The sequence below is a fragment of the Natator depressus genome, chromosome 11, assembly GCF_965152275.1.
Source record: "Natator depressus isolate rNatDep1 chromosome 11, rNatDep2.hap1, whole genome shotgun sequence".
NCBI classification, from domain to species: Eukaryota; Metazoa; Chordata; order Testudines; family Cheloniidae; genus Natator; species Natator depressus.
In genome coordinates, this window is record NC_134244.1 from 56,958,665 (window position 1) to 56,972,477 (window position 13,813).

Below are 13,813 nucleotides of genomic sequence, written 5' to 3' on the forward strand. Positions count from 1 at the left end.
TCAGTCTTGTGCTTAAGTGTAGTATTTGTGTTGCCTCTGACAGAACTCCAGTGTTCTATGGTTATAAAAGACTATATTTATTTAAAGCATTGCTTTTATTTTGAAAAGCTACTTTTTAAATTAATTTGATTAACAAATGTGCTAATTTTCTGAACTTAACAAAAGGTAAATTATTGAAAGTTTGGCCGTCTGAAAATCTTATATAGCTCCTGTATTAAGTTATTTTTGACTTCTTAATAACACTATAATGTTCATGTTGCGCATTACTGAGAGAGTAAAGCTATGAAACAACTTTAACCCATGTTTTTAAAGTGATTTTACACAAAAGGCAAACACTGAAAAGTGATTAAGAGCATGTGCTAGAATTTGGGTGAGTTGTACATGATAAGGTTCTGTTCTGTCTTGAAGCCCATTATTTAAAGCATTATAACGTAGTTGCCTGAAATTTGATTATATACAGTAAGAACCAGATATCTTCCCTCCCCCCCACACACTATGTTAACTAGTCACTTTGGTTTGTGTGTGTGTGTGTGTGTGTGTGTATATATTTGTATTACAGTTTCCTTGTGTGACTTCAGGTGGGGGTTTCTTTTGGGTGCCAGTCAAGGAATAAATAACCCTGCCCAAATTAATGTTATAAGCATGCATGGACAAATTCTTCCTTTAGATTCTGTTCTATCAATTTCAACAGGAGTTATGTATATGGCAAACAGAACTTGGCGCTCAGAGGTTAGTATCAAATGGAACAAAAATTGTTAAGCTAACTTTATGCCAGTTATTAACACAATTTCTTTTAGGAATGATCTGTGTAAAGGGAAGGGTTTCTTTGGAAGAGAACTCTGTTCCCTGTGCTATTTTCTTTTAAAATGAAAACAGCCTTAATTTTTTTCACTTTGAAAGTCAATTTGAAATCCCTTCAAGTACTGAAGCTTTTCCTTGCTCTCTGGTTTTATAAATTGCATGGGTGGTAAAATATAGACAAGAGCTTGATTTACAAGTTGAAGCTGGCAAAAGCAGTTACTATGCAACAATGTTGAACTCCCTCTATACATATGGAGAAGGGACAGAAGATCGGTGGAAAGGCCTCTAATCACATGTACATCCATCTTTCATAACAGGTTTAGTGTGCATAAATTGTATTGGAAATTAAAGGACAAATCTTAAACCCAGCTCAAGTCGCCAGGCTGGGTCCTGGGCAGAGGGTGCTGGGAAAGAGAAATCCTCCCACCTCTTTAGGATGTAGAACAGTTGTGGAGCTTCCTCACATGGCTGGAGTAGCCTCCATACTCCCTCTCCCATAGGTATAGGACCAAGAGATTAATCCCCAGGCCCTTCCCTCATCTGCCTCTGCTCATTAATTCATCCTCTTAAAAGCTTATGTGCCACGCAGCATAATAAAAACTCTTCCTTGGAAAAAGGGATGTGGAGGGATCATGCCCAGCCTAACCAGCAGCAATACACATGAGACAAGCTTTCTAAAGAAGAGCTCCGTGTAAGCTCAAAAGCTTGTCTCTTTCACCAACAGAAGTTGGTCCAATAAAAGATATGACCGCACCCGCCTTGTCTCTCTAATATACTAAGGACAGTAATGTCTCAATATGTGCAATTAGTTCTGGCTATTGTGTAAAACCAAAGTCTATAGTTCATCCAAAACTGTTGGTGGATGCACATTTGCTAGTGCATTCTGGTGCTGAGCTTGCAGTCTCTCTCTCTCCCCCGCTTCTCTTTTCCATCAAAATAATTTTTTACCAAATTTTCACACACCTGTTCCCTACTCCTGGGCTCAGACAATGGAAATTAACATGTGCCCTCATCACATGGGATCGGGTTAACATTAATGAAAGGCTTACATGGCCCTGTTACTTTTTTCTATATTATTTGCCCACGGTTTTTATGCTATTTTAAATAATCGTACAGCTTCCAAATACAAATGCATCTCAGGCCAAATGTCAGGTCCCTGCATGTCCCTCCTTTTTTAGTCTCATTTCCCTAAATATAGTAATCAGATAACTGCATGCACAGAGAGAGCTTGCCTGTATAATAACCCATCTCTTCATTCTATCCCTTCAGACTAAAACATTAGGTCATAACCTCCTTGGAATCAGTCCCATTCCCAGAGCAATAGACAATGTCATCACTAGAGACACTGAAAGCTAAAATGTTTTATAAAAGAAGCTGAAGGCAGAGTTTATGGAGAAAAGCTCTCTTCTTCACCTGTACTTATTTTAGATATGGTGATGGTACCATATCTTACTGTTTCAGACATGTACAATAGACCTACCACAAGATGTGTCAACAGTAATTAACTTGTCACTACTATATCTCAGTCTTATTTCTTGTAAAATTAGGTATATAGGAGGAAAGAATAATATTAAAGAATGAAAACTTGTCTAGGTACTTGGGCACTAAAGATGGTATAATCACTTCATGCACCAGACTTTCACTTCTGGAGATCTTGCTTTTTATCTCTTAGGAGAAATGAGAAATAAATGTGAAAGGGAAAAATATTACTAATGGAATGACTGTGATTATATCTCCTAACCAATCTGCAGCTAGTCAAAATTCTCTGTTTAGGAGGAGCCTGACTGGAAAAGCAGGTGAGTGTGAGCAGTCAGAATAGAAATCTGTTGAAGAGTTATGTGGGGAAATTGTACAGTCCATCAGCCGGACTCATAATTTTGAGAAACTATGAAGGTGAAGTTCTACACTGGAAAGAGACTATAGCACCTTGTGACTGAACAGCTCTGCTCTCTGTCGTTATTCAGCATCATATCTGCCAACTTGACTGACTAAAATAACATTTCACTACCTAGTTTAGCCCAACAGAGACAAAATAGCTATGGGGGAGTGAGCTGGATTGTTTCTGGCTTATGGATCTTTAATAAAATTGTTAATTACACTCCAACTGCAGGGCAAAATACTGCCCACAGTTAGACTGTTCAACCCCATTGAAAACAATTAATTTGGCCGGCAGAATTTTTATTGCTGGTGAGTTACGAGATGAAGACTACAGCCAGACACTGCAGGGCTGACAGAGCCCTGGAACAAAACCCATCTTTTTACTTGTGAACTAAGCAAATTGAAAGTTGAAGTCCTTGAGATACAGTAACTCCTCTGGGATTGAACCTGGGTAAATTAGAAGCACACTTTGGACTCAGTTTATTGAGTGAAGGAAATAATCATTTTAAATAGAGCTGTGTAAATAATTCATAAGAAATGTGGACAAATTTCAGTTTTTTTGTGACTTGTCAAAACACAGACCATTATTTTCTCCCTTTTGTTACTTGGAATTCTCTCCCTAATAATTTCTGATCTGTATCCTGTTCACAAGCAGTTAGATGAGAGTAGTCAATGTTCAATAGGCAAGTTTAATTGGAGGTGAAGATGACACAGTAGATTTATCTTTCCTGATTGGATGAGTGTAACTCTTAGCATGAGGTTTCTGGTGTGTACCTCATGTGGTTAGAAATGTGAAGTTCACAGTCAGTGAATATTCTGCCATATTTCTTTAAAATGTTCTTTGGCAAAAATTTCTACTAGAATATTTAAAGAAAGTTCATATAAAATAGTGCAAATGTCATCAAAGAAGCTAAAGATTATTCAGAGACATTTATTTTAGGTATCTCTCTAAGGTACATATATTGCCTCCATTGCCATAGTATCTCACCGTCTTTAATGTATCCTCACAACATCCCCGTGAGGTACAGAAGTGCTATTAAGCCCATTTACAGATGGGAAACTGAGGCACAGAGAGACTAAATGCCTTGCCCATGGTCACACAGGAAGTCTGTGATGGCGCAAGGAGTTGAGACTGGGTGCCCAGGCTAGCACCTTAAACACTGGGCTATGCTTCCTCAGCCATCTGACTCTCCATTTTAAAACACAAAAAATACATGTACAAGAGTTGCAACCGGGTAGTGGGGTGGGGGCAAGAAGAGATTGGAATAGATGGGAAAAGAAGGGAGAGATCTGGGCCATGGCTCCTTTAAAGGAGTTATGGGAAGATGTAGAAGAATAAGGAAAAATTGGTCAAAAGATGAATCACCAAGATATAAAAGCATGAGACTTCATCAGCGCTATTCTTACCCATGTCGTTCTCGTTTCAGTGAGAAGATGTATCAGGAAGTGTGCTATTTGTCCATCTCTTTCTGTACAAGTCACTGCTCACAAGTTAGTTTGTACTCTATTGTGTGCAGCATGTTTCAGTGTGGAAGGGAGCTGAATTTGAGGGTGAAAAATCTAGTCAAAGTGTTCCTATTGTGGAAGAGAGACGGAGGGAAGGAATGGTGAAAAAAGATGATTAAAGTGGTAGAGAGATTGTGACTGAGAGGCTTGGGATAAATAGGACACAGTGACTAATGACCAGGTCATCCTAGGTCTCTTCAAATCTCCCCCAAGTCCAGGATGTTCAGGAATAGCTTTGAGATGATAAGATTTTCACAGGTTACAGCTTCCCCCTAAAGTAGTGTGAGTCTGAGTACACACAGTGGGAAAAGCATCTGATGCCTGATGTATAGTAACAAAACAAAGCTGTGGCCATAAAAGCAAATCAATAAAAAAGGGAGGCAAAAGCAGGTGAAGAAGTTAATTGCTGGATGTGAGCTAAATAATGTCCCTTCCAGAAGGTTTGTTCACTGATGTCAATGGGTGTCCAAGTATAGCAGGATTTAGCCTTTAGGAAATAAATCCAGATTATGACCTTGATGGGTTCCCCCCGCAGGGGGCCACCTGGAACTGGAGTACCACTGAGCCCCCCTGACCCACCAGCCTGGGCTTCCCCTCACACTGTGCTGCTGTGAGAAGTTGCAAAGCCCTCCAAGCTTGCCCTTTCACCACCATTCATGCAGGTAGGGACACATCCAGCTGCAGTTACATGCAGGCTCTCTAACCACCAGCATCTCAGCCTAGGACCCCAGAGCAGTACTGTCCAGCCCTGGTCAAATCTGGCCAGTATATTGGTTTGACACCCGGTCCACCTCTCCCTCAATGTGAAGAGGACCATGCACACTTGTGGTAACCAAGAAAAGATTTTCCCCAGGCACCTTAGTCAAACATACACTGGTTTGGATTAAAATATAAACTTATTTTATTAACTTCAAAAGGATATATTTTAAGTAATTATAAGCAATAGCAAACAGATCAAAGCAGATTACCTATAAACAAAAACTGCAAACTGAGCCTAACATACTAGATAGGTAGGATATGAATTAGCAAATTCTCACCCTGCGTGATAACAGGCTGGCAGATTCTTAAGGCACAAGCTGCCTTGGCTTTGCAGCTTGCATTTCCCAGGTTTTCATACTCAGTCTAGAAATCCCTTTAGCCTGGAGCCATCATTTCCCACAGTTCAGTCTTTGTTCCTCAGGTGTTTCCAGGTGTGTGGTGTTGTAGGGAGAGTGAGGTCCCATCATGATGTCATTTTCCCCCTTTTATATCTTCTTCCCACTTGCTGGAAAGCTTTTTGCTGTGACCTGGGTCAAACAGTTCCCATGGTGTAGGACTATTTCCGAGAGGTTTCTATTGTACACAGTTCCTAGGGTAACCCTGGTGCTTGTGTGCTTTTCCTCCATCAGCCATTCACATTGTTTGGCCTTTTTACTGTTGTACCTGAAAGGCTACTTGTGGGTGTTTTCAACCCCACAACATGTTTCAGTAGCACATACTTAGCCAAACTTCATCACTTCACATACAACAGTAGCACATACCATCCAACCAGATATTAATGTTGAACAGATCAAGACTTTTAGAATGACACCTTACAAGACATACTTTGTACAAAACATATTCTAATTACATGACAGTGGTAAATATTGGAGTGCCAGGGTGTCACAATGACCATTCTCTTCATATGTGCTGGTGTTTTATTGTGCTTGTGCCTTCGGAATACAGACACTTGAATCCAACTGAAAGACCTGAATTAAAGCTGCCTAACAAGTAGTGTCTCTTAATTTGTCATCTATTACAACACCTCACATGTTTTAGGTTTCCCTGGATATCTTGCATTATACCTGAGTGTAAACAGATTTTATTTGGGTTGGTAAAAGTGCTGTTGTTTGGTACTTCTGGATGAGTTCTCACTCTTTCTGCAGGGAGGCCTGATAGCAGCAGTGGGCCACCTCGTGGTTGAGAAATTATTCATCAGAGTACTTTGGTTTGGGGTTTTTCCTGTGTACCAGTATCTGGAATTTTCATTATTCTCTCCGAGCTAATCCCCAGTACGGCAGCAGAGTGAAACAGGCACTGTGCTCAGGGTTATGTGAGCTGAATCCTGTCCAGCTCTCCCTGTGCCATTGTTCTGTGGAGAGCCAGCTCTTGTATTCTGTTAACCATGGTGAGATTTACCCGAAGGTCTTTTCCCTGGCTGGACCAGCGAAGAACACTGTCTAAAAGCAACATGGCTGCTGATGGAGGAGACCAGGGGTATGTCTACACTTCAAACGGAGGTGTAATTTCTAGCTTGGGTAGACATACCTGTATTAGTTCCCATTGAACAAGAGTGCTAAACATAGCAGTGTAGCCACAGCAGGGTGGGTGGTGGGACAGGCTGGCGGCCCTGCGCTTGCCCCTTCTGAGACACTCAGAGTAGCTATCCCCTCCTGTCACTAGTACTGCCACGCTGCATTCTATTTTTAGCATGGTAGCTTGATCAGAGCTACCACAGGTATGTTTCCTTCAGCTGCAAATCACACCTCAGCTCTAAGTGTAGACACAGCTTGTGTGTGTTGGGGAGTCTTTCGAGGCTGAAGGGCTGAGCAAGAGCAGTGGGGAAGGAGGAGTGGGAATGCAAGTGCTTGTTAACGTATATGGACTCTCACCTTTCCCAGCCCAGCAGCTCAGCAGTTGTTTAGTGTCCCGCTCTGGCCAAAGTTTCACAGTAGCTTTCTTGAAGTTCCTTGTCACCTCTTGAATTATATGGCAACAAGGGCAAAGCAGACTGGACCGGAGATGACCAGCTTCTCAGGGTTTATGAAGAAGGGGTTGCTAAAAGCAAAGACAATGAGGTAGGGCTTTGAGGTTGCAGCTTTTCCCCTTGTCTTTCTTCTCTGCAATCTATTGTTTGGGTCCCTTAATATCACAGTGAGTATGGGAACCCTAAGGTACCAGAATGCCACCGGGTCATTGGCAGGGCTGACAAAGTGAATGATATAATGGGAAGGGTAGTTGTGAGGTCACCCCATAATGTTTCCTGCAACCACCAAATCCAATATGTGGAAACATATCTCCAAAGTGGGTTGGGGAATATTGCTGAAGTCACATGGGTGGAAGGATTTCAGGATCAGAAGTGGGTGCACACCACAAGATGCTCTTCAGGAACAGTCATTTGAATTTTTAAACTAATTTGCTTAGATTCAGATTTTGTTTTTTGCATCTGATTTTCACAAGATGTCTAGTGAGTCAGTTTCCAGACAGGAATATTTGCTTTTTAAACTAATATTGCAGGATATGTATGGAGCTGAGCATAAAATTCATAATCATGAGTATTTGCACCAGAAACCTGAATTTGTTTCATGCTATCAGCTGAGGAACTGAAAATGCCTTATGAACTGTATGCCCAACCAAACAGCTCAGATTAAAAATCATGAATTTCAAATACTCAGCAAACAGTTTGTGAGCAATAGGCTGAAATTTGAGCACCAATAACTTCATGGGACAATTTCAAACAAATTTGTGAAAATCATTCTCTGTCCAGACAATTCACATACAGAGTAAAGAGCTCTATTTGACAGATAAATTGTTTGCTAAGAACAGTTAGCTGTCCTTTGGACACCAAAAGGAAAATTAATTATTATAAAGCCAAGTTTGAATTATTAGTAGTGCTGGAAGATATTCCCCTGTTAAATTTTTCACAGGGTGCCCATTAATTTACCAAGACACAACAAAATCAGACTGTGGTAGCAGACAGGATCCTTGGGATTAAGAATTAGTGATTCAAATTCAGAAAAATGCACTGGGGAAAGGATGGTATATGAGGACATATTATATACCAGGGAAAGTGTGTGTGACTTGAGATACTCTGTACAGGTTAAAGTCCTGATCAGGAAGAAGCATCCCTGAGATACAACATGCTATGGAACGTGTAAGGATCTAATTGAACACCAAATGGAGGAAATGGTGTCACCAGATATAGCATCAGGGAAGGTTGCATTGACAATGAACTGGTAAAAGATGGGTTTTGCATATATTCCCATTGTAAAGAGCACGTCAGCAAAAGTTTGAGTGGGTCTCCTAGGAAGTTAAGAACAATTCTTTGTGCTTGGCATTCGTGGTCATACTTTCAGTTCTCAGTGTCTTTCTGGAGTGATTTTCCAGTGAAATTGGATATCTTGTAGACAGACTGTGGACCAGTGCTTAATTTGTAATGAAAGAGGTGTCAGGGCTCAAGCAATTTTTTTTACTTTCCTAACTGATGCAGCAAGCCCAGAGGTGCCAGGACTATAAACTGCCAAGCCCGGAGGTGCTGGGGCTATGAACTGCCAAGTCCAGAGGTGCTGGCGCTATGAACTGCCAAGCCTAGAGGTGCCAGGACTCAGCCCTGGCACAAACTAAGCACTGCTGTGGACCAACTGGAAAAGGAAGAGATATGTGCAAAAGCATTGTGCTAACTGAATGCTGACCATTTAGACATACTTCAAAGGGAGAGGGTAAAGACACAGCAGTACTGGGATCTTGGCCAGTCTGAGGGTCAGATCCTTAGCTGGTGTAAATGAGCCCAGTTCTATTGAAGGTGGCAATGGAGCCATGCTGATTTGCTCCAGCTGAGGATGTGGCTCTGAGCTTGTAAGAAGCTTGTCACTTGGCTAGAGGCAGCAGATCAGAATCCTGCTCAGGGCAATGTTGTTAGAATGTCTGGCAGTAGAAGCCGATCGATGTTGAGACACATTAACTAATCATCTGCTTCAAGTCTGGCATTTGTAGTCCCAAAATTGCTGTTAGTTAAATGATATAATATCCTATTAAGAGCAACATAGATACTTACACTTAAGATGCATCTAGATGTTCTCTTTCTAAGACAGCTGATGATCATGTTTGCACAAAGTATTAGTCCTCAAAATCAACCTGATTGACCTTCTGTGGTTAAGTCCCTAATTGAGTGTAATCAAGATTTTAGAACATTGGAAGAGATTGAATATACTAGGTCGAGAATTAATTTTCAGGTGGCTGCAGAAGATGTAGCTAAATAAGATACTTGAGATATATAGTATTTGGATGAGATTCGAAAGAGAAAAAATGGTACTATTCCTGCTTGTTCGGAGGTGCACATGGAGAAAATGAGGGGTTATAAATGAAGTATTTGTATGCCTGCTCAGAGGGGCCCTGGTGGACCAGCTACACTTAGTACAATTAGAAACTAGATAAAAATTATGTTCAGGCAGCTGAAGCTGAAGCTTATTTGTGCTGCACACTGATGGAGAGGGTGTCTGCAGGAAGAGCAGTAGGGGTTTCATATCTTCTAGTCATAACAGTAGCATGCAGTAGCCAAGAGAGGTGATGGTGGTACCCTATAAACAAAATGAACTCTGACTTCATAACAGCCACAGCAACCATGATCAGCTGGTGCTCCCCATATGTGAAAACTGAAGAATCAGTGATTGCAAGAGAGACAGAGAAACAATTTACCGTGGTGTGTACTGACGTTGGTAAATCCGTTTCTGATTGATTGTGTTGTTCCCTTGCCCCAATCTTAGAGTCTCGGGTGTGCTGGTTCTCGATGACATTCAGGACCTGCTGGGCCTCACAAGACCTAGACATGATTTCATATTCTGGGAAGATCCATTCCTGACACAGATTTTGGAAACCACCAAAGACAGAATTTCCCTCAAATAATGTATTCCTAATACGTACCTCATGCCAGAAAGTCTAACCAATTGGTCTAGAGTTAGCATAACGTAGTGCAGTCATAGGGAATGTGAGTTTGGATGCTGCTGAGGCCCCAGGATTTGCAGAATCTGGCAGTGCTATGGTGACGTTTCACACAGTGGGGGTAGGAAGGGGCCACAGACTTGAGGAGCAGCATCTATGGCTTTTAGATGGAGCCTGGTGTTGTGTCCCAGATTACTGAGAACTCCCTGAATCGAAGCACTGAGACTCAGTGAAGAGGCACGGACTACGTGGCTCTGGGAAGAAGGATAAAGGAGTTGGAGGCGCAAGTGGTCTTCTCGTCCATCCTCCCCGTGGAAGGAAAAGGCCTGGGTAGGGACCGTCGAATCGTGGAAGTCAACGAATGGCTACGCAGGTGGTGTCGGAGAGAAGGCTTTGGATTCTTTGACCATGGGATGGTGTTCCATGAAGGAGGAGTGCTGGGCAGAGACGGGCTCCATCTTACGAAGAGAGGGAAGAGCATCTTTGCCAGCAGGCTGGCTAACCTAGTGAGGAGGGCTTTAAACTAGGTTCACCGGGGGAAGGAGACCAAAGCCCTGAGGTAAGTGGGAAAGCGGGATACCGGGAGGAAGCACAGGCAGGAATGTCTGTGAGGGGAGGGCTCCTGCCTCATACTGGGAATGAGGGGCGATCAACAGGTTATCTCAAGTGCTTATATACAAATGCACAAAGCCTTGGAAACAAGCAGGGAGAACTGGAGGTCCTGGTGATGTCAAGGAACTATGACGTGATTGGAATAACAGAGACTTGGTGGGATAACTCACATGACTGGAGTACAGTCATGGATGGTTATAAACTGTTCAGGAAGGACAGGCAGGGCAGAAAAGGTGGGGGAGTAGCACTGTATGTAAGGGAGCAGTATGACTGCTCAGAGCTCCGGTACGAAACTGTGGAAAAACCTGAGTGTCTCTGGATTAAGTTTAGAAGTGTGTGCAACAAGAGTGATGTAGTGGTGGGAGTCTGCTATAGACCACCGGACCAGGGGGATGAGGTGGATGAGGCTTTCTTCCGGCAACTCACGGAAGCTACTAGATCGCATGCCCTGATTCTCATGGGTGACTTTAATTTTCCTGATATCTGCTGGGAGAGCAATACAGCGGTGCATAGACAATCCAGGAAGTTTTTGGAAAGCGTAGGGGACAATTTTCTGGCGCAAGTGCTAGGGGAGCCAACTAGGGGGGGCGCTTTTCTTGACCTGCTGCTCACAAACCGGGTAGAATTAGTGGGGGAAGCAAAAGTGGATGGGAATCTGGGAGGCAGTGACCATGAGTTGGTTGAGTTCAGGATCCTGACGCAGGGAAGAAAGGTAAGCAGCAGGATACGGACCCTGGACTTCAGGAAAGCAGACTTCGACTCCCTCAGGGAACGGATGGGTAGGATCCCCTGGGGGACTATCATGAAGGGGAAGGGAGTCCAGGAGAGCTGGCTGTATTTCAAGGAATCCCTGTTGAGGTTACAGGGACAAACCATCCCGATGAGTCGAAAGAATAGTAAACATGGCAAGCGACCAGCTTGGCTTAATGGTGAAATCCTAGCGGATCTTAAACATAAAAAAGAAGCTTACAAGAAGTGGAAGGTTGGACATATGACCAGGGAAGAGTATAAAAATATTGCTCGGGCATGTAGGAAAGATATAAGGAGGGCCAAATCGCACCTGGAGCTGCAGCTAGCAAGAGATGTCAAGAGTAACAAGAAGGGTTTCTTCAGGTATGTTGGCAACAAGAAGAAAGCCAAGGAAAGTGTGGGCCCCTTACTGAATGAGGGAGGCAACCTAGTGACAGAGGATGTGGAAAAAGCTAATGTACTCAATGCTTTTTTTGCCTCTGTTTTCACTAACAAGGTCAGCTCCCAGACTGCTGCGCTGGGCATCACAGAATGGGGAAGAGATGGCCAGCCCTCTGTGGAGATAGAGGTGGTTAGGGACTATTTAGAAAAGCTGGACGTGCACAAGTCCATGGGGCCGGACGAGTTACATCCGAGAGTGCTGAAGGAATTGGCGGCTGTGATTGCAGAGCCCTTGGCCATTATCTTTGAAAACTCGTGGCGAACGGGGGAAGTCCCGGATGACTGGAAAAAGGCTAATGTAGTGCCAATCTTTAAAAAAGGGAAGAAGGAGGATCCTGGGAACTACAGGCCGGTCAGCCTCACCTCAGTCCCTGGAAAAATCATGGAGCAGGTCCTCAAAGAATCAATCCTGAAGCACTTACATGAGAGGAAAGTGATCAGGAACAGTCAGCATGGATTCACCAAGGGAAGGTCATGCCTGACTAATCTAATCGCCTTTTATGATGAGATTACTGGTTCTGTGGATGAAGGGAAAGCAGTGGATGTATTGTTTCTTGACTTTAGCAAAGCTTTTGACACGGTCTCCCACAGTATTCTTGTCAGCAAGTTAAAGAAGTATGGGCTGGATGAATGCACTATAAGGTGGGTAGAAAGCTGGCTAGATTGTCGGGCTCAACGGGTAGTGATAAATGGCTCCATGTCTAGTTGGCAGCCGGTGTCAAGTGGAGTGCCCCAGGGGTCGGTCCTGGGGCCGGTTTTGTTCAATATCTTCATAAATGATCTGGAGGATGGTGTGGATTGCACTCTCAGCAAATTTGCAGATGATACTAAACTGGGAGGAGTGGTAGATACGCTGGAGGGGAGGGATAGGATACAGAAGGACCTAGACAAATTGGAGGATTGGGCCAAAAGAAATCTGATGAGGTTCAATAAGGATAAGTGCAGGGTCCTGCACTTAGGATGGAAGAATCCAATGCACCGCTACAGACTAGGGACCGAATGGCTAGGCAGCAGTTCTGCGGAAAAGGACCTAGGGGTGACAGTGGACGAGAAGCTGGATATGAGTCAGCAGTGTGCCCTTGTTGCCAAGAAGGCCAATGGCATTTTGGGATGTATAAGTAGGGGCATAGCCAGCAGATCGAGGGATGTGATCGTTCCCCTCTATTCGACACTGGTGAGGCCTCATCTGGAGTACTGTGTCCAGTTTTGGGCCCCACACTACAAGAAGGATGTGGATAAATTGGAGAGAGTCCAGCGAAGGGCAACAAAAATGATTAGGGGTCTAGAGCACATGACTTATGAGGAGAGGCTGAGGGAGCTGGGATTGTTTAGTCTGCAGAAGAGAAGAATGAGGGGGGATTTGATAGCTGCTTTCAACTACCTGAAAGGGGGTTCCAAAGAGGATGGCTCTAGACTGTTCTCAATGGTAGCAGATGACAGAACGAGGAGTAATGGTCTCAAGTTGCAATGGGGGAGGTTTAGATTGGATATTAGGAAAAACTTTTTCACTAAGAGGGTGGTGAAACACTGGAATGCGTTACCTAGGGAGGTGGTAGAATCTCCTTCCTTAGAGGTTTTTAAGGTCAGGCTTGACAAAGCCCTGGCTGGGATGATTTAACTGGGAATTGGTCCTGCTTCGAGCAGGGGGTTGGACTAGATGACCTTCTGGGGTCCCTTCCAACCCTGATATTCTATGATTCTATGAACTTTCACCTTTGACGCTCATGTCGGCACTATGCAGTTACGTGCACAGTACTGACTAATACGCAGCAATGTTCTCTATGAGGGTGTGAGTTCTAATGTGCACAGATGTGTTGCACATTAATTGGTCCATGTAGACCCGGCTGATGCACGCTGAGGTTCCCTAATGGGCTTTAATGTAGTGCTGTTTAAAGCGCCCTAGGGAGCCATGGTGTACCATGTGACTGGCATCCGAGTGCTTCCTGTCCCCGGGGGGCAATTGGACTGAAGGATTTGCACAGTGGTCTTGCCCCACCGCTTGCCCATTCCCAGTGCCCTGACAATGGGGCTGCAGAGGGAGCCCCCATGGAACTGGGCCACCTGCTGTGTGTGGACTTCCGAGCTAGGGGTAATTTCCCCTGCACGTGCGCACACCTCGCACTAGTGCATGTATAAATAGTAGTGTAGC